This window comes from Phalacrocorax aristotelis, chromosome 2, assembly GCF_949628215.1.
Source record: "Phalacrocorax aristotelis chromosome 2, bGulAri2.1, whole genome shotgun sequence".
Lineage (NCBI taxonomy): Eukaryota > Metazoa > Chordata > Aves > Suliformes > Phalacrocoracidae > Phalacrocorax > Phalacrocorax aristotelis.
The window spans coordinates 11,677,274-11,702,106 of record NC_134277.1 but is presented as its reverse complement, the minus strand read 5'-3'; the positions used below and the strand labels follow the sequence as shown (position 1 = coordinate 11,702,106).

At 42.5% G+C, this 24,833-nt stretch overlaps 1 protein-coding gene across 7 annotated transcripts in view; it reads right to left on the bottom strand.

The window, feature by feature from the left end:
• The window catches only part of ZMYND11 (zinc finger MYND-type containing 11), a 106,934-nt gene extending 99,124 nt beyond the window's left edge, over nt 1–7,810 (bottom strand). For 4 of the 7 annotated variants that reach the window (XM_075082390.1, XM_075082395.1, XM_075082393.1 and 1 more), the window contains exon 1: nt 7,604–7,810. The gene's annotated coding sequence lies outside the window, so the exon portion shown is untranslated. Of the gene's footprint in view, nt 1–7,143; nt 7,163–7,603 lie in introns of those variants that run through there. The other 3 variants (XM_075082391.1, XM_075082394.1, XM_075082392.1) reach the window with 2 other exon arrangements.
• Between the last annotated feature and the right edge of the window lie 17,023 nt (nt 7,811–24,833).

The following is a 24,833-nucleotide window of genomic DNA, read 5'->3' as shown; positions in this document are numbered from 1 at the left end:
AGGCACAGACTATCTCCCCTTCAGAAGTTTTATTTTACTGGCAATGACACCAAGAAAACAGTAATAAGGCACAGTCAATGCAGACTAGGCTGCTACTTGGTTTCTGACTTGAGAAACATCTGTACTAGTAAACAGGTATCCCTAGTATGAGATTCTCTCTTACTGAATGCATAAATGTTGTGTAAGACTTAACAGAAAATGATGATAGCGTGCTAAGAAAGATAAAGCTCTCTTATCTTTCAGATCTTGTCAAAGATTTGTGGAGCAATAAACATATCTTACATCCTTTTAATTTATTTTTCACTGTATATTATTTCTAGACACTTTGGGATTCTGCTAATAATTTTATGTCAACCCCATTTTGTTTCACATCATCACTTTTCCAAAAGGTTCCAATAAAACCTAATGCTGGAAGATAATCACGCTGCCAAAATTAGTGAACTAAGTACTATGTCCCATGAGTCACCGCATGCGACTCCTGTCCACCTATCTTTGAAAGACCAGATAATAATGCTGTGCTGTAAGTGCACGAGATCAAAGTACAAATATCCACTTTCCAAAATGCTGCTTTTGAGTACTACACCTACTAGCAGGCTCCTATGGTCTGTAACCAAAACATTAGTTAAGTTAGCTGCATTAAAATCGTATATTTGAATATAAGGCAAGTTGGTTTCATGTGTATTTTTAACATACTAACAAAGGAAAAGGAAACGAAGCATACAAGAAATGAGAGGTAAACAGCAATATGCTTAACTCTTCTTTTTTAAAAATTACTAGATCTCAAATCAATAGTATCCTATTACAGACAAAAAATTAATTAACACAGTGAGACCAGTTCTTTGCATGCAAAAAAGGCAACTTCCACAAAGAGGGCGAATGGGATGTTACTGGTATTTTTGTAGGTATGCTTGACTTAATTTTTTAACCAATAAGTGGATTTTAGCACGTCAGATTTCACTGCCTCTGGTGCTAAAATTATTTGTTAAGAATTAGTTTTATATTGTACTACAATTAAAAGTTGTATGAAGAGTCATAATCACTAATTCACAGTGTCTTGTTCTGCAATTATTTAATCTTGGAATTCAACACTGAATACAGTGTCAAGGTATACGCAAAGATATTCTGACTGTTGGTACACCAGTAACAAAGTTTACTTATATTTTTTAAATAGTTTGTAATTTTGAAATTACAAATATTTTGATCCTGCCACTTTAACCAATGACACACTTTAAACTCAAATTATATGTCTCTATACTTTCACAGCAGAAACTTCTGCACATTTGTGAAGTGGAAAATGAGAGACTGGAAGAAAATCAAAACCAGTCTTTTTGTACACAAAACACTCAATAACTACACTCTGGATTTATCTGTGTGGTACAGCTATAGGATCAGGCTCTGATGGGATATTACCAAAGCTAGCTGACCTAAAATTAGATGCCATGAGCTTTAACTTGGGTTCATGGACATGTCACAGTGTATCACCAATGTCCCTGCTGTTGCCTGCCTACAGGACTAGAAGACCCTGTTCATCTCCAGGAGAGCAGAGAGACATAAAAAATGTGAATGAAGTCTTACTAAAAAATAAGGAAAAAATCAGCCTTTAGCATAGCTGATGATTCAAGTTAGTTCACCCTTTAATAACTTGTGTATTTAAAGAAACTGATTGCAGCCATCTTACATCAAAAAGCATTTCAAGCCAACAGTGTGTGTTAGCATGACTTCAGACACTCAGTGAAACAGTAGAGTTGGAACAAGTAGCTTATTTATTCCTTTTGAAACAAAAACAATGCTAAAAATCCATTACGCAATTATTTGCCTAGTTTTCCTCTAAAAAAAATTCTTTGTATAATTCAAGGTCCACAGCTTAGTTAAAAATAAATAATAAGACACAATTCAGGCTTGCTCAGTTAACTTGATGGCAGTCATTGGTTTAAACAGATTATAAAACTATGTTTAAAAACTAGAACTGAAAATATGGGAAAAAAATTGGCTTGACCCAGCCTTGGTGTCAAAGGCAGATGCATGCAGAGAGGCCTCTGAAACCAGAGCGCTCCGTGTGCCGTAGGAGTTCACCCACTCAGGCTAGAGGCCACAGCGTTTCTTGTACTGTACATAGCCACTCCAGTACCTATCAATCTACTTCCAGGTACCTCCACTACATCCAGGAATGAACAGGGTTTTTTTGAGAAATGTTATTTTCCACCATTTAAAGACAATTTTGAGCTTTATTTCAAGAAAAAGCATTCTACACTTGTTATGCATTTCGTATAGATTACATGATACCCTGTCATCACTGCTGAATTTGCATCTTTATACTGCACTGAAAATTACTGAACACTTGTTTTAGGAATGTAAGAGTTAACTTATTAGGAAATTCCTGCAAAATTGAATCATTACCTCATCTTATAAACTACCTATTTTGCAGGCTATATCCTCCCAACTGGCAGATTAAACCTTAGAACAATAACCCAATTATGAGCTAAATTTACATTCAACTGATCAAAAATCATCCAGAATCTGACAAGAACAATCTTTGTTCACAACACTTAGCACAAGCAACACTGACAGACTAAAATGTATGAGCTATATAAAAGATGACATATGTTGCACTGCCCGGCTACCAAGGGCACCACGCTCCAAGTACTACACAAGTACTATGGGAGTGTTCATCATAACCTGAGACTAAAAAAACTCAACAAAAACCAACACAAAAAACCTCTGCAGATAAAGAACATGATTTGACATTAGGTCCTAAACAATCAGTGCAAGAAGGATGGCTAAAGAAAGTTGTATACTGTGGAAGGAAAACCACCCCAATTAATAAAACCAGCAGTCAGAACTCAAAAGAAATGTATATATCTACTGGATAGACATGGGAAAAGGAATTGCTCCAACAATTCTAATCTAACTTTTGCAAAAAAATAAAAACCATCTACTTTAACTCATCCAGGAAAGTAAATTCTTGTACACATCTGGCCAGCAATTTTAGACCACTCAGCATTTTATGAACCAGGTTCATCACTGGTGTGAGCCACACGTACTTTGGATAGATTGATTTTGTTTATGGTTTGACACAGCATTTGTAACAATCTACACTGTGGATAAAAGATTTATTTTACTGACACTTACGCCACTCTAGAGCTAGCTAAAAAGTCTTCAATTTAAGAAGGAAATCAGAAGTTTACTGAAGACATCTTCATCACCACCCTGTCCCTCTTTCAGAACTTCTATCCTGGACAGATTCATTCCCTGAAGTCCTTTTACACAATTCCAGGGCTAAATGCTCTGGAAAACTGGAAGGCAGTAACTATGAAAACTAGTTATAAGTATGGCCAGGATTTCTAAACTTTAGTTGACAGAAATTGGGTACTCTATTCCAAAACAAGTCTCCTAATTCCAAAATTTCCCGATTCTCAAGTTGTGTGCAATAAGACAGTTTTCTAACAAACTAGACAATGCAGAGAGTTATGGAGAGACTTAGATACCTAAATTGAGAAAACATCTTCAAACATTGCCTTTTATCTATTTCTTTTTCAAGTATTTCATCCTAACTCAGAGACTGCAGGTAGCACAGCTCAGTGGCCCCCAAGCAGCGTTTCAGTGACAGAAATGCACAGCAGTCCAGATGTAGCCTAAGCCACTTCAAGGTAAGTGTGAAGCCAAACTCATTGTCCATCCACATTGTTTCCTTCTCCAGGAGCACCACATCACTAACAGCACCCGGAAGGTTATGTTTACCTGCAAGGTGGAAATGCCAAGCACATCACAAACTTTCACCATCTCGTTTGCTCCTGAGATGATGTTAGGCTGAAAAGATGATCCAGGCTCTTGCCCTGCAGAAGCCTCAAGACTTTCCTCAACAGTCCCTTCTACTCTTCGGTACAAGGGCAGGCAGGACCCACAGGCAACCTTAACACTAGCTGCACACAGACCGCCTACTACCTACAAATAGTATGGGCACACAGCACCAGATTCCAGCAAACAACCTAGTAGTCACACATTGCACACACAGCGATTACAGTCATGAAATTCTTGTTACTTCTGCAGCATTCAATTTTTCCCGAAAAGTTAAGAAGTACTGCTCTGGCTCAGAATACATAAGGACTAAGACAAACTGCTAAGCTGCTAGGAGTTTTAGTCCATGGCAAACAAACTCCTTTTTATTTTTTTTTACATTTATATTTAAAAATAATGGCTCTAAGTGCTTGCTTAGATTAAAAAAAATACACCTGTTTAACCAGAATAGAGGGCACTTTCTTGTTAAACTAGTGCTATAAAGCTCCACATTGTGGAAAGAGAGCATCTTCTAGCACACCACCAAAGTCTTGAGACCCCCACCCAACATCCACACACCCACAACTCCCCTTACATAGCTGACTTCATCACTTGGTAATTTCCATCACACTATCCAGCTAGTAGGATGGAGTCGAAGGGTCATTTTTCTCATTCAGTCCTTTGGTGCTGAACCTGATACCAACTATCAGTTGCAGGTGCCTCTTCTTGATGGCAGAGACCACCCTCCATAGCACAATCCACAAAGAGTCATCAACAAAGTAACTTTTTTCCCCACTCATTAAAACCAAACTCACCACCAGAAAGATAAAAGTGCTCTCTGCTGTACTAATGCAGCAGGTGCACCTGCCCTGATTGAGGACAGGGCTTTCCGATGGCTGAAGCAGAGCAGCCACTGATACTTTTTGTGCCCTCACTTTCGCGCCATAACTGCCTTGCTGCAACTGCTGTCACTGACACAGTCGCCGACAGACGGAGCCCTCAGCCAACAGGAAATGGACATGACCAGATGTGACCGCGGATCAGATGCAGCTAGGGGATAAATGGAGTTCTGCGGGGGTGACTTGAGCCTGGGAGCAGCAGGTCTGCCGTTGGGGACTCTCCCCTTGGGTCAGGACACCACCCAAGGTAACTCTGTGAAGTTGAGAGCCCTTGCCTTCCTGGGTGAGTGAGTGACTGCGCACCTCCAGTCGTCATTCTAAAGCTTAAGAATTTTTAAGTCCATTGTGCACAGGGCACCCTGAACCTGTGGTTTTCAAATGTTCGTTGGAGCATCAAACCACTTTTGGTGAGAATAAAAATTATTTTGGGTTATATTAGCCGCCTACTTTGACTTTGTGCACCTCCATCCATGACAACTACCTAGCCCATGAGCCATTCCCTTCCCCATACAGATATCTGGTCAAAGCAGAGAGGGTTTGTTTAGGCATGGAAAAGCTGGCAATAAACATAAATCAATGCTGAGAATTATTTTGTGGGTACTTTCACTTTTGTACAAAACAGCAGTCAGCAAATGGTCTACTTCCCCAAAGACTTTCTGTAGTGCACTCAGAATGGTTGATAACAAAATCAAAAAAATTGAAAAATGTGGAGAGATGCCAGGTCCTTCATGCTGAAGGATGAGGGACTAGAAAAACCCAGGGGACTGCAGCCTGAACCACAAACTGGCATCTCCACTCCCACTCTTCCCCCCTCCCGACACCTGTCTCAGTGATCACCCCTAAAGAACTAAACAATTTCCTGCAAAGAATAGCAACAGAAGCGCAAAAAATTCAGCATATCTAGGACAAGACAGCATTTTCTACTTTGGGTCCTTTCCACTGCAGTAAGATCTCAAAAATACAACAAATAGTATTACTTCTACAATACAGAGACTGTGGCAGATGATTCCAGGGTGTTAAAAGGCCAAATTGTAATATTATAAAACCCACCGGCACCACATCAGTTTTTCATCCCCTTTTCTCTTCTCAAGCCACCCCAGCTCTAGCCTTTCTAAAGTTCCATTTGCCATGTTCACAGAAGACAAAAAACAATTTCCCAAACAAAGTCTGCTGTTTTCAGTATAAGCCCAAAAGACACACAAAGTTTCTCAAGTCCTTAACATCAGTAATTTACGGGGGGGCTGTTCTTGGAAACACACGGAAGCTCAGGACAGCACACCAAAACTCCCCACCATCCTTACCACACCTACACCTGCATCCTCTCCCCCCGAAGGGAGAAGGCAGATAGGCCTCTGGACAACCCCCGTGGAAGGGGAAGAAGGAAAACACCTCACGAAGTAAACCAAGGGGAGTTATCTGGAGACGCGGTTTCGGGGACACGGACACAAAAAAAGCCCCCAAAACCACCAAAAGCAAGCCCCTCAGTAGCTCATATTCTCCCGAAATCCGACCGTCGCGTCCGGCGGGGCTCCGGGAGGGCCCGTTCCAGCCGAGGGGAGCGACAGAGCTGTCCCCGGAGGGCGTGGGTGGGCCCCGGCCCGCAGCAGCGCGGCTCCCCGCACTCCCCTCGCCCGCAGCGGGGGGAGTCGGAGGAGGAGAGCGGAGAAATCTGCCCCTTCTCACCCCCACGCACTGCCTCGGAGCAGGCGGGGCGGGGGGGGCGAGGAAGCCCCCGGGGCCACGCCGGAGGCCGAGGCGCTCCGCCAGCAGGGCGATCCGGGAAGCTAGGGGCCCCCCGTCCCCCGCCTGCCATCTCGCAGAGCCGGGCGCTGAGGCCGTCCCCGCCGCGGGGGTGGCGCAGCCCGCCCGCAGCCGCTCGGAGGGAGGAGGGCTGGGGCTCTAAGTTCACCCTTTTCCCCGTCCCCTCCTCTGCCCCGCGCCGGGAAGGGCAGCCGCGGCCCCTCTGCCGCCGCGGCCGGCCTGCGGGGGCCCGCCGTCTCTCTCCTGTGGAGACTCGGCGCTGTCGAGCAGCTGCCATTACTCGGGCCAAGACCCGTCCTCCAAGCAGGCATCCCCCACCCCAGCGAGGAAATGCGGGGGGGGCGGCGGGCGGGGGTGTGTGAGAGAAAGGGAAGCAGGGGGTAGTGGGGAGCAAATCGGGTCGCCCCGCGTGTGGGAGAAGAGCGGGGCTGGGGGGGGGGGGGTGACGGGGCTGAGGCCGGGCTGCGCCACACCCCGCTCGGCCTCGCCTCTCACGCGAGTCCCCGGCTCCCACGCTCCCTGCAGGCCCGCGCCGAGCGCCCAGGGCAGCGACCCCCTTGTGCGCCCCTCCGCCCACCCCACCGCCTCCCGCCCCGGCCCAGGGCTGCCGGCAACTCGGCACGGGGCCGCGGGGGACCCGCCGCCGCCTCCCAGCCGAAATCCGATCGGGGAAGGTGTGGGGACAAAAATAATCGCCGTTAATAATCACACGCGCTCCGCCGCCGTCCCCTTCTCCTCGGTTTCCAAGCGGGCTGCCAGATATTCCTGCCCACTCCGAAAAATGAAATAATAAAAAAAAATCCCGCCTTCCATATCATATCCCCCCCCCACCGCAGCCCCATACATTTTATTATTAAGTATAATCGCTCCCCCCGCCCCATATGGCACCCCGCGGGGCAGGATCACCCCCTCCTCTGGTGCCCAGCCCTTCCCCTGTCCCCTCTCCCCCATCTCCTTGGAACAGTGTGTACATGATTTTGTAGTTTTTTTAAGGCGCCATGTTTATAATCCTCCATCATATTAAAAAAAAAAATCCACCCAGCATGAGACACGGCGCCTCTCGCACCCCAAAGCCAGGGAGGCAGACACAGAAATATCCACAGGGCTGTAAATTCACCCCCCCTCCCGCACACACACCCCTCCTCCCCAGACTTAAAAGTCTCTCTCACCTTGTGCTGCTGCCGCTGCTTCTGCTGCTGCAGTGGGGGGGAGAAGTTAAGCCAGGGGAAACTTTTCAATCCCTTCCCCAGGCCGATGCTGCCTCCTCCTTCCACATATTTTTCCCCTCAGAGTTTTATTGTGTCTGAATTTTCTCTCTCTCTCTCCTCTTCTGTCTGTCCACAGTTCAGGTTTCTGGGGTAAACAGGGTTTAGGATGGTGCTAGGGATATTTGGGAGAAGGAGAACTCTAGTGGTGTCTGCTGGAGTTGCTGTTTGTTTCTTTTATTATTTTTTTTAATAATACATTCGAAACGGATCTTTAACTATTTAATATATATGTGTTTTATCACGCTCTTGGGTCTGAACCTTATCTCATTGCAGAGGAAAAATGTGCTGCTTATCTGGCCCTGATACCGGCAAATTCCTCCTTTCATGAAGTGCAACCTGGAGAAATTCCGAGTGATGTTTTCAAAAGTGGATGCTTGCCTTGAACAGAAACTAAGACATACAGCATCAGTGGTCTGTCTCAGAGTTGGCTATATGATGCGAGCTGAAGATCCGCACTTTTGCTGCAGGATTGAGAGATACACAGTAACATGAAATATACACATTTTTAGGTGCATATATATGTGTAAGTAGCAAGAAAACATGTACATTTTTTCCTGGTTTTATATGGACTGTGAGATAAATATTATTAATAATAAATGACTAAGCAAGTATATTCTAAAGTTTCTGGAATACTTCAGGAATTATTTAATGGAAAAGTAACATGCTTCACACCTAATTTATCTTGACCAGAAATGTGACATACTTTATTAAGATACACTGTAAGCTCAGTTCTATAAACATTTATGCATGCAAATAATTTTATTCATATGAGCAGTCATTAGCATTACTGAAATAGTTTTGGACTGATAAGGGTGAAGAAGATGCATCCATTGTGCCCAGTCAGTCAAAGATTGAGCAGAGTCTGCACACCGAACAGCAAAAGTTTCTCCAGTGTGTTTAGTGAATAAGATTTCTAGTAGTGTCTAAAACCACATTTTGTTCGAGACTGCTGCATCAGGACTTTACATCCTCTTTTAAAAAGAAAACACAAATAACAGTTGGTTGCACAGCAGTGATAAAGCTTTACTTCTATTATGTATTTAAATATGAAAGAACATTTTATATTATCTAAAATAGATAGGAAAGAAAGGGCTGGTAATCTACTTTCAAAGGGTGCTTGAGGGGTTGGGCATGTACCAAACAGCGGTGCTATAATTTATTAACTGTGTTATATTTCTTGTATTAATAAAAAGCAAATGAAATTTAAAGGACATTCTTTAAGTAAGAAGGGATTTACCATCAGTATAATTACAAAAAGGCTACCTTATGTTAAGCATTTACTTGTGATGTTTGGGTCTGATTTCATTATGGCATGTGATTTTCAAAAGAAGTTTGATAGAAATATAAGCCAAGTTTCCATGGGATATTGTTGGCTTGGCTGTCCTAGGTTTCTTTGAAACCTTCTCTACACAAATTGTGTCTGAGCTATATTTATATTAAAAAAACCCAAAACATTTGGGTCCTTATCGTTTTTACTGTTTCTGCCATGCAGTCAAGCTAACAGTTCTGCTCAAGCTGGCATGGTTAAAGCACACCGATTTTTGCACCCACAAGCAAAGAGAGAGGCATAGCCAGCAGCATACCAAACGAGCTTCAATTCCTCAGCCAGCACAGCCAGGTACCCCCTGCAACTGGGTCGGCTCCAGGGATTTGCCATAACTCCAAAATGAAGCTCCAATTCCAGCCTCGGGTTCTTTAGCGAGAAGATGTATTACTCTGCCACAGTGCTTTCTCCTTACCTATATAAATATTTACTTAAGGCAGAAGTTTAGCTATCTTCAGTATAAAAAGGTTTTAGCCCTTTATCTCTTCGGGACCCATAGAGAGCTGTCAAATAAATATTTAGGCCATGGTTTCACCGATGCAGAAGCATATGCAGGGTTGAAGCCTTACGGTTTGACAACCTTACAGGGTTTTACCTGGAGTCTGCTGCGTGCCAACAATTTGGTGTACTTAACGTATTTGTAAAGGCTAGTCTGGACCACCGCCAAATATTTGTTTCAGGATACAAATATTTGGTTTTGGAAAGAACAAGGTATCCTAAAGCAAACACATAGGGAGTGTCTGTAACCGTAGCCACGTTACCTTGGCTGAGCTGGTGGGCAGTGAATTAAATCCAGTGTAGAAAGACGGGCATGTATGGATGTTTGTGGGCCTTGTTTTGAAATATTCTGATATCCTCATTAGGTCCCCTGGGTAACTGTTTGCATTATATAGCCTTGGGGGTATATCCTCATTAGGTCTGCTGGGTAACTGTTTGCATTATATAGCCTTCGGTTTGCGTGCTGGAGGATAAAAAGGATGCATCTTTTGGTGCTTTGGCTTATTTGTGTCTGTATTGGAAAGACTTTTCAATGCTCATTAATATACAGGTTTGAAGCCCTGCTGGGCAGTGTTGGTCAGTCCCGATTCTTGCATTTATCAGCCTTTGGTGTGAAAGCTGCCGCAGGCCCTTCGGCCGATGCCTCTGGCCGTGAAGTTGGCGGCGGCGGCGAAGAGGGAGGCGGCGAGGAGGCAGCCCCGCCGCAGCCCCGCCGCAGCCGGCGCGGCGGGCCGAGCCCGGCAGACAATGGGAAGGAAATCCCTCCCTCCCCCGCGCCGGGCAGCGGCGGGTTTCCTCACAGGCCGGGGAAATGTTTGTTAAAACAAAAAGCGGGCTTCGGGCCGTCTCCAGCCCCCCCTCCCCGGGGCGAGGGCTGGGGACTGTGCGCGCCGCGGGGCTGCGCCGGCCTTTCCTCCCTCCCGCCCTTCCGTGGAAGGTCCCCGGGACAGGCGGGTGGCGAATGGGCTCCTGCAGCGGGACGGGCACGTCTCGGGCTGAAGGAGCTTGGGTGGGCAACGACTTTGCTTGTCAAAAACGTTTGTAGAGCTGCAGCCGGTAGCTCGGGGTGTAATGGTGAGGGGTCCAGCCATCTGCTTGCTTGCAAGGTTGTGGCGAAAGAAAACCCACCGCTAATGCAATGTCAGAAAGAAAACATGATAAAGTTACTTCCTTTCGAGTATAAAGTCCTTACCGTAGGAACACACTGGGCCATGCGTGTGCTATATGTTTTTGCCAGTATTGCTGCGCTGGTGTGTAAACAGGAGGTTCGTTGGTATCATTTGCTTCCCTTGGAAAGGGGCTTGGAGGGCAGGAGAACATGTGTAAGCAGAAGCAGAGTTTTGCAAGAACAAGCGGCATCCAGACTAAGAATGTAATCTACTGCCATGAATTAAAGGGGATATTGGGCAGGTTCATGGGAAAGGAGTACCTTGCAGGTTGGAGACTCACGACCCATGGATTGGGAAACCCCTGAGCTGAAAGTTGGAGGCTGAGACGCAAATACCCTGGGTGTCTGGCTTCTACCTTTTCCCAACATATCCCCTTACATCCACTACGCTTTGTGTGTGTTGAGAAGGCTGACACTGCCTAGTAGCGTGCGGGCTGGTAAATATGTCTCAATTTTCCTATTAATTGATACTTCAAAAGATTGTTTTAGTTCTAATTGTGGACAACGCAATCCTGTGTGGATATGACCTTTTATTCTTTCCACGCTCTTTTGCCATTCTGTTCGTTCGGTGGTACAACCATCAAGCACGCAGGTGATCAAGTACATCATTGCTGGCGGGTTCTAGGCACTGGTCTCGGGACCATGAAAACATCAATTGAATGCTGCCCTTAGTAGAGCAGGGAATGTTGTGTCCTCACCATTGCGGGACTTGTGCTAGGCTAATGAATGCACAGCCCATCCTTCTTCTCTGGGACTTCCTACCATCTTCCTGGCTGAACCAAACCCACCCACTACGTGCTCAAGTCTTTATCTGGCTTTGTAAGATAGCTGTCTCTTGCTCTTGGTGCCAACCCACTTTACTGTGTGCTCCACTCCCAGCCACGCTGAAACAAAGATAATTTGCATGTGTTTCCTGAGAGGCAGGTCTGCTGTGTTGTGATCATAGGAGTATTAATGCAGAAAATTAGTGTAAATTTTTAATCAGAACAAAGTTTAGCAACATAGTTTTCTTTGCAGCAAAAATCTCAGCAAAGCATTTAATTTAGGAAGCTGGGGAGAAGGGAACAAAGCCTTAGTAACAACAGGCTCAGGAAATCCACTGAGCTGACAACAGTTGGAGGATGGGAGAGTCTTAAGGAGAAGCTTATGCTGTTCCTGTTTTCCCCAGGCATTGAAAACAAAATACCAGACTCAAGAGGGAGACACAGCAAAGAAACCCCAGCAATGTCTGCTGCTCCACAAAACTGTCTAAGGGATGAGTGCATGCCACCCAGAGGTGCTGTCCTTGCAGGTTTGACATGATGAGAATTGAAGGAGAACCCACAGCAGCCAAGACCCTTCCTCCCTTTTCAGCTTACTTCTCCTTGCTATGTCCCTGGCCACGCAGACTGGCCATCCAGCGCTGGCTAGCCACCATGCTCAGAGGAGCTTGATAAGAAATTCTGCAACTTGGTGAGCCTTGAGAAAGTAAGGGTATAAATAAAAAAGTGGGAGGAAAAGTACAGGCAGAATTTCTGAAGATGTTCTGGGGTGTTTGTTGAAGACAGTATGTTGTGGGGAGGTGGACCTTTGGTCCAGCCCTCTATGGCCAGTACTCATATGTGTGAGTACCTTGTGGGTATAATAACTGGTAATAAAAAAATGGGGAAAGCCTGCCAAGTATAGATGTAGACTAAGATACAAAATTCATTTTTTTCCACTGTATTCTCTCTTTACATTTTCATGCACAATTGGGAATAGAGGTTTATCCGAAAAAGTTTACCTGTGAGTAAACTGACATATGTTTGACATATGACATGACATGTGTTTATGCCAGCATTATGCTTCATGAAAACTGTATGCCTGATTCAGCACAGAGCCTGCCAAAGGAAACATAGCTCCATATTTTTTAACTAATTCAAAACAACAGAGTGCGTTAGTACCGGTTTCATACTTCGTGTCATCTGGCTACTGTATTTTTGACATGGGAGTAGGTGCCATAACATGTAACATGAAGAAAAGTTTTAATGTCTGCTTCCAAGTGTACAACAAATTTATCTCACCCGGGTTTGTCCAGTCTTGGTGTAATATCTAAAATAATTTATGCAAAACAGATCACAAAAGCTGAATTTGCTTTTAGACTGAAATAGGATCTATTGTTATTTTATGAGGATGCAGTGACTGCAGATATATCATTTGCTAGAAAACCAGCTATGACTATGAGGAAATAAGTAGTACCTTTTGTTATTAAAATAATTACAAAACCAGAGTTTTTACAAGGCAACGTTATGAATGTCATAATTCTAGGGAAATATTAATTACATTGTGCATCATGTTAAATACAAACATAGTCAATAATAACAAAAAAATATCCTATATTTAAAGTAAGTGGGGTCTGTCATCCCAGGACAGTGGAAATACATGGATAAGGGAGGTATTATTGCATGCATTAGGAACATGCAGAGACATCCAAGTGCCTTTGCACTGAATCAGCTCATTACAAGTCAGGCTTGACCAGGTTTGGTCCAGCACCGGCTTTGAGCTAATTATTGCAGAAATAGTCTGTCTCTGCCCTGCACTTCAAAGCCTTCCATGTTCAAAGTTGGCTTGTTAGCTCCCAGGCTGGCTCCATGCATTCATGTGGCACTTCTTTAGGATTAATAAGCCTTTCCAGTAAACAGACTTCTGTCCTGTATAGAGCAGAGACATCCAAATATTTCTGAAAGAGATAATGTGTTATCACTAGTACTGAACTGAAGCTAATAAGCCTTGTTGGACCTGAGCTGATCATATGCAGAGCTACCCAGCTGTGGCTCTGTACAGCTTTTTCCCCAGCTCCAGTTTCCAGGAACACAGTGTTTTGCATGGCATTAGCTCCAGTCTCACACAGCTTATTATGCCAGTTGCAATGGTACGCAGAAGAGGCAAAATTGTTTCTGGAACAGAGCTGCTCTCGCATCTAACACATTGCTGGAGCTAAAGATCCCTACCAGACTGAAGCTGGCCTGGCATGAAGCCATCTTGATGTGCTTGCAGCTTTAATGTATCCTGATGTCATCTGCAGCTTGAATAAACCTCCTAGAGATATCACTCATTGGCTGTACAGGATAGGCATATTTAATAGCAACAATTGTGTCAGTTTTGAACCGTTATAGTCAAGATGAAAGCTAATGTAGGAACGAAACAAATCCACATCTGCCATTCTGTGGTTCTGACCCCTTATTTGAAAGCACCTTCTATTATCCAGAGTAAAAGAAAACATGCTGGATAAGGTAAATTAGTTTTGATACAGTATCTCCAATTTAACTTTCATTGCATTCTGTAAGGAATCACCTGCTCAAAACAAATTGTAATATTCAAGTCTAATTGGCCTATCAATAACAACCTTCTTACACTGACGGAATTGGAACAGAATGCCATGACAAGTTAACCAAAGTGGAACTTATACACTGGGACTGTTTGAAATGATGGGATTTGAAAAGAGTGCTGGGAAAAATAGATAGTATAGTGTTTGATCTTACGTGTCATGTAGGATATGTATTATGTGTATTTCACAGGTAATAGATATTATTTATATATTTGTCTATTTATATTAGCTAAAAGCTGCTTTATGTTTAGCAGATGGCAATGCAATCCGTTAAAAGATTTCTCATTTTAAAAAGAATTTATTAACATCCTATTAACTTTAATAAGAATAATGTGGTTTTTTGACGTCTCCTAAATTTACGAGGCATACTATTCAAAAGTCATGGTTAGCTATTAGCAGGGTAACTAAAATACAGTTACCATGGAAAGAGTAGCTTTGAATACTCCAGATTGATGAATTTAGAAAGTTCCACCAAATTTCCTCAGTCCTGAATATTGAAAATAAAAAGAATCAGATTTTGATATGCTGAACTGTATGCATGTGTCAGGGCAATCTTGATAATACATTTTGTGTTCGATATCTGCACTTAATAAATTTTTCACACTGAGAAATAAATCCACGTATTTTATTTCTAGTATTTGCATGTTTTATAGCCTCTTCTTAGTGCTGGGCTGGTGCTAATTTTGTTCATTTATTAACATAAAGGGAAAGATTTATCATCCCCATATTTCAATTCTTATCTGAAGGTCATGCTACTTTTCATCTCAGTTATTGATGTGAATATTTTCCCTCTCAGATGACAACTATATTGCATTCACTTTGGAAATAATGTTGCCTTTGAATGGTTTAGCACAGCACCAAGGTGTTGGGACACAAACACAGACATGTTTTTTTCTTCTGTCTCCCATAAGTCTCTAGAGATCCAGGAAATCCTGCTCAAGTGCCATTTAAATAAGTGTTGTGTTTAGTTTTTTGTTTGTTTGTTTTTTTTTTTAGAAAAAAAGCACTGCATGTAGTTAGGGAGTATGCACATTCATTCTCTAAAGACTCTTTGTGGCTCAAAAGCAGTTCCACATATTTAAGTTTCCTTGGACCATCTCAGCCATTTAATATTTCCCTCAGCAAATATCGACAGATGAAGGGAACAGGCTACAGCCACCAATCCTGTAAGCACTTTCATGTTTGCTGTGTAAAAACTGTGGTTAAAACTATTAAATTTCATGTGAATAAAATGCTCCCATTTCCTTTATTCAAGCTCTGAAGCTTGTTACTATATGCAAAATTGCAAACAGATTCCAGCTGCACAGGTCTTAAAACATTTTATGCCTTAGCTCAACTCCTCAAAAAAATGCAGCAACACTAGTTTTGGACTAGTAGAAATATTCTGCGTTACATAACATCAAGCTAAAGATGAAGCATTGGTACTATTTTAGAGTATAAGCAAATCCTATGTGACTTTTTAAACAAAGCATCATATTAGTTCTGAAATCTATGGATGAAGTAAGCGGAAAAATTGTGGAATGCCAAAAATAGAAATAATTGTATTTGGAAAATGAATCGAGAGAACTGGTGTTATATAATTATACTTTTCTTATATTTAGAACTATTTTTCTAATGGTATTCAGAAAAACTGCAAAATGATAGGATTACACATGGTAAAGAACAAGACACTTGTTAGTGACTTTAGTGACTAAAGAATGACCTCAGAGTATCTTTGTGGTAGCAGTATCACTGCTATGCACCATATGTGTATATGTGTATATGTGATGTACATCTATATCATGTGTGTATGTGAATTCTGGGGTCAAGCGTCCCAGATTTGTATCCACGTTTATATTTTACTGGTAAGGCCACCGAGATGACAGGTGATACTAGTGCTAACAGTGAACTTCTCTTGCCTTTTCATTGGCACAGTGAAAGCATTCAAGTCCCCCTGATGGTAAAAGAGACAAAACATAACAGATTTATGTACACTATTTTGCAATGTGATGTCTGTAGGGAAAAATTACAATCTTCAGAACTCCAGCAGAATATTAATTGAATTGTTAAATTGTACTATTTGTAAGCATTTTCCTTCAGTCCTGTGGAACTCCCGGGCTCAGGGAACGTGGGGAGGTATGAGCTATTTGTAAGCCATTAACTTGCCACAGAGTAATGGTGGCAGTTTGTCTGAATGTCTTCATGGAAGAATGAAGTGTGTGTGGTAAGGAGTCATGCCTTTGCAGGATTGGAGTCTCAATTATTTTTGTCTCAGTTACCAGATTTACATGGCACAATACAGACTGACAAAATTCTACTCGAGTTCTAGCTTAGCATTCCTTGGAGTGCAAAAGTCAAACCTGAACACATTATATATGACAGCAATGTAATTATATTATCTTTATGGGAATACCTGATCAAATATGATACTGGAAAATATAAAAAAGACTCTGAAATTGGGAAGCTCACCAGCTGGCAAGAGTGTCACAAAGAGGTGCTTCCAACCTTTCTTACAGGTGACTCCTTTAAAAAAAAATAGAAATCATTCTTCCTTCCAGAAACAAAGAATACAGATTGGAGTCTAGAGAATGTGTGACACGACTTAGTAGTTTAGTAACTGAAAGGAGCTGGTGGTCCTGCTGGATAATTAGTTGAACATGAACTTGCGTAGTTAATGAAAGGAGGATATTGTTGCAATAAGTAAGGTAAAGTAGAATGGATTAGAGGGGGAATAACGAGTTGAAGACCAAATTAAAAACAAAAAGCCTCTGCTGTATTTGAAGCAGTAAGTCTACAGGAAAGTTGACTTAAGGTTTAGATCATAGAATCATAGAATCATAGAATGGTTTGGGTTGGAGGGGACCTTTAGAGCTCATCTAATCCAACCCCCCTGCAGTGAGCAGGGACACCTTCAACTAGATCAGGCTGCTCAGAGCCCCGTCCCACCTGGTCTTCAATGTTTCTAGGGATGGTGTATATGGACATATGGTATATATGGTATGTATATGGACATATGGTGTATATGTATAGATGGTGGTATGTGGACTCTGTTGAGAAGGTAAATGAATTTGTTGTAGCTGAGGCTTCAAAAAGAGGTAGTGAAGAATGAAATGCTGAATAAAATGCCCTCTATAAAATATTTTAATAGAAGTTTGGGTTAGGATTTTGATCAGAAGCAACAGCATTGTCTGATTAGTAAATAAAATGTGTCCCTGACTATTATCAAGCCTTACATCATCTTACATTCACGTGGCTGAATTCTGTTACCTCCAGAATACTATGTTCTCCTCCAAACATCCTATTGGCATTTGTGTCTGGCTTGTACTGCACTTGGGTCCTGCTTTGCCTTTTCTTTTTTTCTTAAGAAACCATGTTAACCGTTTAATAAAGTTGGTGACCATGTGCCAGTGCCTGTGCTTGGACCTTAGCGCTGCTTAGTTTATCAGTATCACAGAATCACAGAATCACAAAATCACAGAATGGTAGGGGTTGGAAGGGACCTCTGGAGATCATCTTGTCCAAACCCCCTGCTTGAGCAGGCACACCCAGAGCAGGGGGCACAGGAACGCATCCAGGCAGGGTTTGAATGTCTCCAGAGAAGGGACTCCACAGCCTCCCTGGGCAGCCTGTGCCACTGCTCTGGCACCCGCACAGGAAAGGAGTTTTTTCTCGTATTCAGGTGGACCTTCCTGTGTTCTAACTTGTGCCCATTGCCCCTTGGCCTGTCACTGGGCACTACTGGAAAGAGTCTGGCCCCATACTCTTGACACCCACCCTTCAGATATTTATAGGTATTGATGAAATCCCCCCTCAGTCTTCTCTTGTCCAGGCTGAACAAACCCAGGTCTCTCAGCCTTTCCTCATAAGGGAGAGGCTCCAGCCCCCTGATCATCTTGGTAGCTCTCCACTGGACTTGCTCAAGCAGTTCCACATCCTTCTTAAACTGGTGGGCCCAAAACAGGACACAGGACTCCAAATGTGGCCTAACTGGGGCAGAGTAGAGGGGGAGGATAACCTCCCTCGACCTGCTGGTCACACTCCTTTTAATGCACCCCAGGACACCGTTGGCCTTCTTGGCCACAAGGGCACAGTGCTGGCTTATGGTTGACGACTTGTCCACCAGCGCTTCCAGGTCCTTCTCAACAGAGCCGCTTTCCAGTAGTTCAGCCCCCAGCCTGTGCTGGTGCATGGGGTTGTTCCACCCCAGGTGCAGGACCTTGCACTTGCTCTTGTTGAATTTCATGAGGTTCCCCTCGGCCCAGCTCTCCAGCCTGTCCAGGTCTCGCTGGGTGGCAGCATGGCCTTCTGGTGTATCAGCCACTCCTCCCAGCTTGGTATCATCAGTGAACTTGCTGAGGATACACTCTGTCCCTTCATCCAGGTCGTTGATGACTATGTTGAACAGGACTGGACCCAGCACAGACCCCTGGAGAACACCACTAGTGGCAGGCCTCCATCCAGACTCTGCTCCATTGATCACAACCCTCTGAGTTCTGTTGTTGAGCCAGTTCTCTGTCCACCTCACTGTCCTCTCATCCAGCCCACGCTTCCTTAGCTTGTCTATGAGGATGCAATGGGAGACAATGTCAAGTGTGTTACTGAAGTCAAGATAAACAACATCCACTGATCTCCCTTCATCGACCCAGCCAGTCACGCCATCGTAGAAGGTTATCAGGTTGGTCAAGCATGATCTTCCCTTGGTGAATCCACGTTGGCTGTTTCTGATAACCTTTTTGTCCTCTACATGCCTGGAGGTGACCTCCAGGATGAACTGATCCATCACCTTTCCAGGGACGGAGGTGAGGCTGACTTGCCTATAGTTTCCCAGGTCCTCCTTCTTGCACTTTTTGAAGACTGGAGTCACATTTGCTTTCCTACAGCCCTCGGGCACCTCTCCTGTCCTCCACAACCTTTCAAAGATGATGGAGAGTGGCTCAGCAAGAACATCTGCCAGCTCCCTCAGCACTCATGGGTGCATCCCATCAGGGCCTGTGGGTTTGCGAGGATCCAGTTTGCCTGGGTGATCTCTGACCCAATTCTTCTCAACTGATGGTAAGTCTTTCTTTCTCCAGATTTACTTCTCTGCATCCTGTGTCACCAGGGACACTGCCTCATTCAGCAGTGGGCCCACTGTTATCCCCAGTCTTCCTTTTACTGCTGTTGTATTTAAAGAAGCCCTTCTTGTTATCTTTAACATCCCTTGCTAGAGTTACTTCTAAGTGGGCCTTGGCCTTGTGCCATCTCTGCGATACCTATATTCCTCCCAAGTGGCCAGTCCCTTTTTCCACATACTGTGAACCTCCCTCTTCCATTTGAGTTTCTCTAGAAGCTCTTTGCTCATCCTTGCAGGTCTCCTGGTTCCTCTGCCTGACTTCTTCCCCCTGAGGATGCACCGATCTTGATCTTGGAGGAAGTGGTCCTTGAATACTGTCTAGCTCTCTTGGACCCCCTGCCTTCCAGAGCCCTAGCCCATGGGATTCCTGACAGCAGGTCTTTGAAGAGGCCAAAGACATTGTTTCTTTATTCATACTACCTGCATACTCTGACTTATAGAAATATATGTGAGTCCAGTTATTCTTAAAAAAAATTCATCTACAGACAACCCTGAAATCTAAGCAGGATTCCCATAATCATTGCCCTAAACAAATAATTTTGGTACTACTAATGTAAGCAAGCTGTTTGCAAAGCAACTACAAGCCTAGCAAGCAATGAGAGTTGGATTTGAATGTGCATTCATGGAAATACAGTTTACAATTACTAGAATTAAATACATCATGTCTAGTGCCTGTTTGTGTATGAAAGACATTAATTTGATCACTTACTATTTAGTTCTCATCATAACATAATTAAAAAAAAATTGAAAAACTTATGTTCTGTGTATTGAAGACCCATGAAATTTGTGAAGCATTTAGGAACATCTACTTCTTAAATCGCTTTTTTAACTTGTCAAGACATGTTTGAGTTAGCAAGCACAATAATGTCTGAATAATTTCTTTAAGCATACACACACAAACTTTCTTAATTAACACCATCAGAAATGTTAAAAATAAATGTATTAAAATAAGTTTTCTAAGTCAGAAAATTTAATACAACCTTAAGCTCCTTATATCCTAATTTTTAGAAGAACATGATGTGAAAAATGGAGACTAAAAAAGTGGGGCCTGTAGTAATAGCAACAGCTGTCATATATTCATTTTTGTCTCTCTTGGCTATTAGAAATGGCTAAATAGAATTGATTAAAATTTTCTTTAGAGCTTCCCTGGAAAGGAAGCAGCTATGACAGGTTTCAATCCACAAATTACATATTTTTTTAATTGAGGCTTATAACAGAAATGCTTGGTGCTATATCTTCGTCCTCCTGTGGTACTATGAAATAGAGAGGGGACAGTGTGAAACTCTATTGCTTTTTGTCATATTAGAACCGTAGAAGCCATGTGCACTCCAAAAGACTGTTGCTCATTATGCCTGTGGATTACAGGAGCATATGTGTGAATTGTTTAATTCAACAACAGAAGACAGACCACACTGATTATTTCTGTTACACAGATATATTACTGATCTTTTCCTATTCTGCAGTTTATTTTTGAAAAATAAATCTTATTTTCAGGCAGTCTAAATATTTATTGTGCTAGCATTTAGAAAGCATAAGTTGTAAGTTAATATCACTCAAATTCAGGGAAGAGGCAATGGGAAAAAAAGAAATCTGATCCCCAACATCTTGTTCTGAACATATCAAGTATTACTTGATATGTATCCATCTCTCATTTATTAAGGCATGAAGGTTGTAGTATTTAGATACCTAAATAGACGTATAATGGTATAAGTTTAAAAAATCACGTACAATTTTTTTGGCAGTGAACAAATGTCAAATCCTTAAACATAGTACACAGGCAAAAAGACACCAAGGAAATTCAAGTTTCAATGCCATTTTAAAATACTTTTTGTTACCTGCTGATGACCATTTGTAAATGTTTAGAATTTTGAATGCTTCTTGTAAAATACAGTAAGAATCCCTGCAATGCCAAAATTTGTAAGTGTAACTCCGAGAGTCAAAAAAAAAATGAATGATCCCTTATGCTTTCATATTTCCATTGCATCTGTACCGTTGGACCCTCTGTTAGGCCACACTCTGCATCTCTGAATTCAGAGGGAATTTAAAGCCCCTTAGAAGTCAAGAAAACTTAGCTTGAGTGAGGCCTTTAGAGTTGTTCCATTTCTTCTGTTTACATTGAAACCTAGCAAAATAACCTCATAGTTTTGGAGGTTGTTTTTACAGGCAACCATACAAAAGAGAAATAGGAGTCCACTTTTAATATTTTACAAAAATGATTTAGCAAGGCAGAACAGGAAACTCTGTTCTTTCTTTCTAGCAAACTCAATAAATCACTCCGTTTACTAAGTTAAAATTTGCTGAAGTTCTGAGTTGTAAATGAGCTAGGGCCTGCTTCTTACCTTGGGAAGTTTTTGTAAATGCTAAAATGAACGTGAGAAGAAATAAACCTTTCTATGATATAGTAAAAGCCTAATCTGAATTCCAGTGAAGCTGCATGGAGAGAGTCCTCTGCCTTACACAATGGAAAAGAGGTCACAAATCATATACATCACTTACATAGCCCATGCTGCACCAGACAGGAGAGTGATTCTTAAAGGAGAAAACAAGCATACCCCCACGTACTTGGGATAGTAGTATTAATTTTCTGTCTCTATGGAGTAACGTTGGTGACAGCCAGGAAAGTGAGGACAGGAAGGACCTGAGACCCTGCTCAGTTGCAGAGATCAGCAACTGCAGAGTCAACAGAGGCACATCAGGGAAAAGAGAGGCCAGGAGAGTAATGCTTTTTTTCACCAACCTTATTGTCTTGCTTGTTCTTTTCTCATTTTATCTCTTTTCCTTACCACTTTTCATACTGGTCCCTTAACTTCACTGACTGTGTGAGTCTTCCATCACAGAGAAGGACTTACGTGAACTTCAAGGGAGGAAGGAAGACAGTGGAGGCACAAACCTTCACGTCTGAGTAGACATTGCTCAGGAAGGGATCAGCGTTACCTGGTGTGGCCTTGACTGAATACATAGTTTCAGATATTAGAAACATTTGCCTGCAACAGGGTCAGTATTTTATCTTCTAAGATTTTTTTAAAAAATATTTTGTAAGCTATAAGATTTGGGAAGGGTTTAGCCTTTACACAAAACACTCAGCCCTGTATATTCATGCAAAATGTAACAGAGATGCCTGGCAGGCAAACATAGAGTACATACTGCCACAGTAAACTGGTGATTGCTTTCAAACCATTGCTTTCTACTTCATTGCACATAAATATGATTCTCCTATCCCCTTTGCTTGAGTCTGACAGGAAGAAAATCACAAGACTTTCATGCGAGAACAGCTAAAAGCAAACTAAGCAGGAGCATCTTAGAGGAAAAAGGGCAGATAGAGCTCACTGCCTTAGCTATGTGCCTTGAAGCACTGGTGCTCCTGGTGTGTATAGTCTAAGATACCATTCTCCTGGCTGGCTCCACAGTATGAATAACTGTAGCCAGGTCTGCATTTGAAAGAACTGTTTGCTATGTCCTGGTGAGGCACTGAAAATAGAAAGCTGACCTGATTATACTGTCTGTGAATGGTTGCATGCTTTTCTATCATAATGACTGATTTTGTCATTTTGAGATGATGTGGGTTAACCCCAACAGGCAGCTCAGCCCCAGCCCTCAGCTCCCTCGCTCACTGCCATGCAGGAAGGGTAGAAGTGAGAAAATTTGTGGGTTGAGATAAAGACAGTTTACTGGATAAAGCAAAGTTACATGTGCAAGCAGAGCAAAATAAGGAATTCATTCACTACTTCCATCAGCAGGCAGGAGTTCAGCAACCTCCAGGAAAGCAGGGCTCCATCATGTAGAACAGTGACTTGGGAAGACAAACACCATAACTTCAAATGTCCCCCCCTTCCTTCTTCTTCCCCCAGCTTTTATTGCTGAGCACGATGTCTTATGGTGTGGAATATCCCTTTGGTCAGTTGGGGTCAGCTGTCCCAGCCGTGTCCCCTTCCAACTTCTTGTACACCCCCAGCCTCTTTGCTGTCAGGGCAGCATAAGAAGCAGAAAAGACCCTGACATGTAAGCACTGCTCAGCAATAGCTAAAACATCCCTCTGTTATCAACATTCTTCTGGTCACAAATCCAAAACATAGCCCCAAATGAGCTGCTATGAAGAAAATTAATTCCTTTCAGCCAAAACCAGTACATGAGATTATGTTGTTATAATTCATCATGCTACTCAAATCCATGAAGAATGGGGTTCAGTAGCAGCCTTGCTAAGCGGCGTATTTAGCGTAAGCGTCAGACACCAGTGACTCCTCTGATCAACTTGATAAAGGTCAGTGTTGACTCCTCTATCTGTGTAGCTGCTCAGTTTGGCACCAGTTTGCTAACCAAGGGAAGCAGGTTCTCATGATGTTGTCTGTGTGCAGGCCTTTTGAGTGAATTCTTTAAAACATCTTTTTTGATAATGTGTTTTAGAAGTTGGTCATATTTGTTGCCACCCAGGACATAGTTATCATTTTCTTTTTCAGCCACTATTTACTTGGAAACGTGAAGTTGAGAACAATGTGATTTAATTTTGCTAGTTGGAGATTCAAACATTGAAGTTATCTGGTTTTAAAACAACTTCAACCAATGGCAATACATTCATTTTGAGGTGGATCTTCTTTTAAATGTTCTTATGCAAAATATTTTTTTAAAGTATTCCAGAAACAAAGCAAGAATACAAAGAGAAATTCTATTTCGGGAAGAGTGAATCTTTTAGTAACAGTATTGATATAAAAACTATACTGTAATGAGAGATTGCAGGAGGTGACGAAGGGGAGCTTAGGAGTGGATGAGAAAGGAGACATACATAATTGCCATTATGAAAGCTTTGGAAGGGAGAAGGACTTCAGACTTTGTATATATCAGAGGTGGTAACAGACATGAAGTTTTAAATAGGCTGGGGCTTTGCATATAAATGAGAAGGAAATCAAGTCTTGCTGTGGATACTAACACCTGCACATCAGGTGTATGAGTTTGCTATCTATGAACATCTCATTCAATGCTAAAAAACCTAGCTGCACCTTTTTCGCATGGGCATCTTAAGCGACTACTAGTTTTTTCTACTAAGTTTCATTATAATTGCAGTTATAAAAATAAGGTATAAAAATCCATTCACTATGTGGTTTTAAGATTTGTTTCTGGTATCTTGTGGGGATAGTTGTACTGTCTTTGTTGGATTCTTTTTCCCTTCTTTGAAAGAACATGAGAAAATGAAGGAATATTTGCAATTTCTTCTCAGGTCTATACATTGCTTATCCTACAAGGCTACTATCAGTGACAGTCCCATGATTTGGCCTTCTGTGCTGAAATTGTTTTTTCTCTGTTTCTTCCAGACACTGTAAATGTTGTACTAGATCAGTTGTTGACAGTACAGATGGGAGTAGACTAATCAAGGTCAGTCTGGAAACAGCAGTGATGGTGAGAACATGGAAGCACCTACTGGGTTTGCCTGGGTGGCTTGCAGAATTTGAATTGCCCCAGGTCTGGGGATGGGAAAGATCATTGCTTGTTTTGTATTCCTTCATGGCATTTTTGTCTGTTTGGTTTGCTGGTGCAGTGTGTTGCCAGCGTTGCACCTCTCAAGAATTCAGAGCTTGTTTAGCAGAGGGTTTGTACTTCTGCAGCCTGCTTCTGACAGGTTGAAAAGCCAAATTTTTGAAAGCCTGATGTTGCAATGTAAGAATTTCTTTGTATTTGATTATTTGGAGAGGGAATGGGGCAAATAGTGAGGGT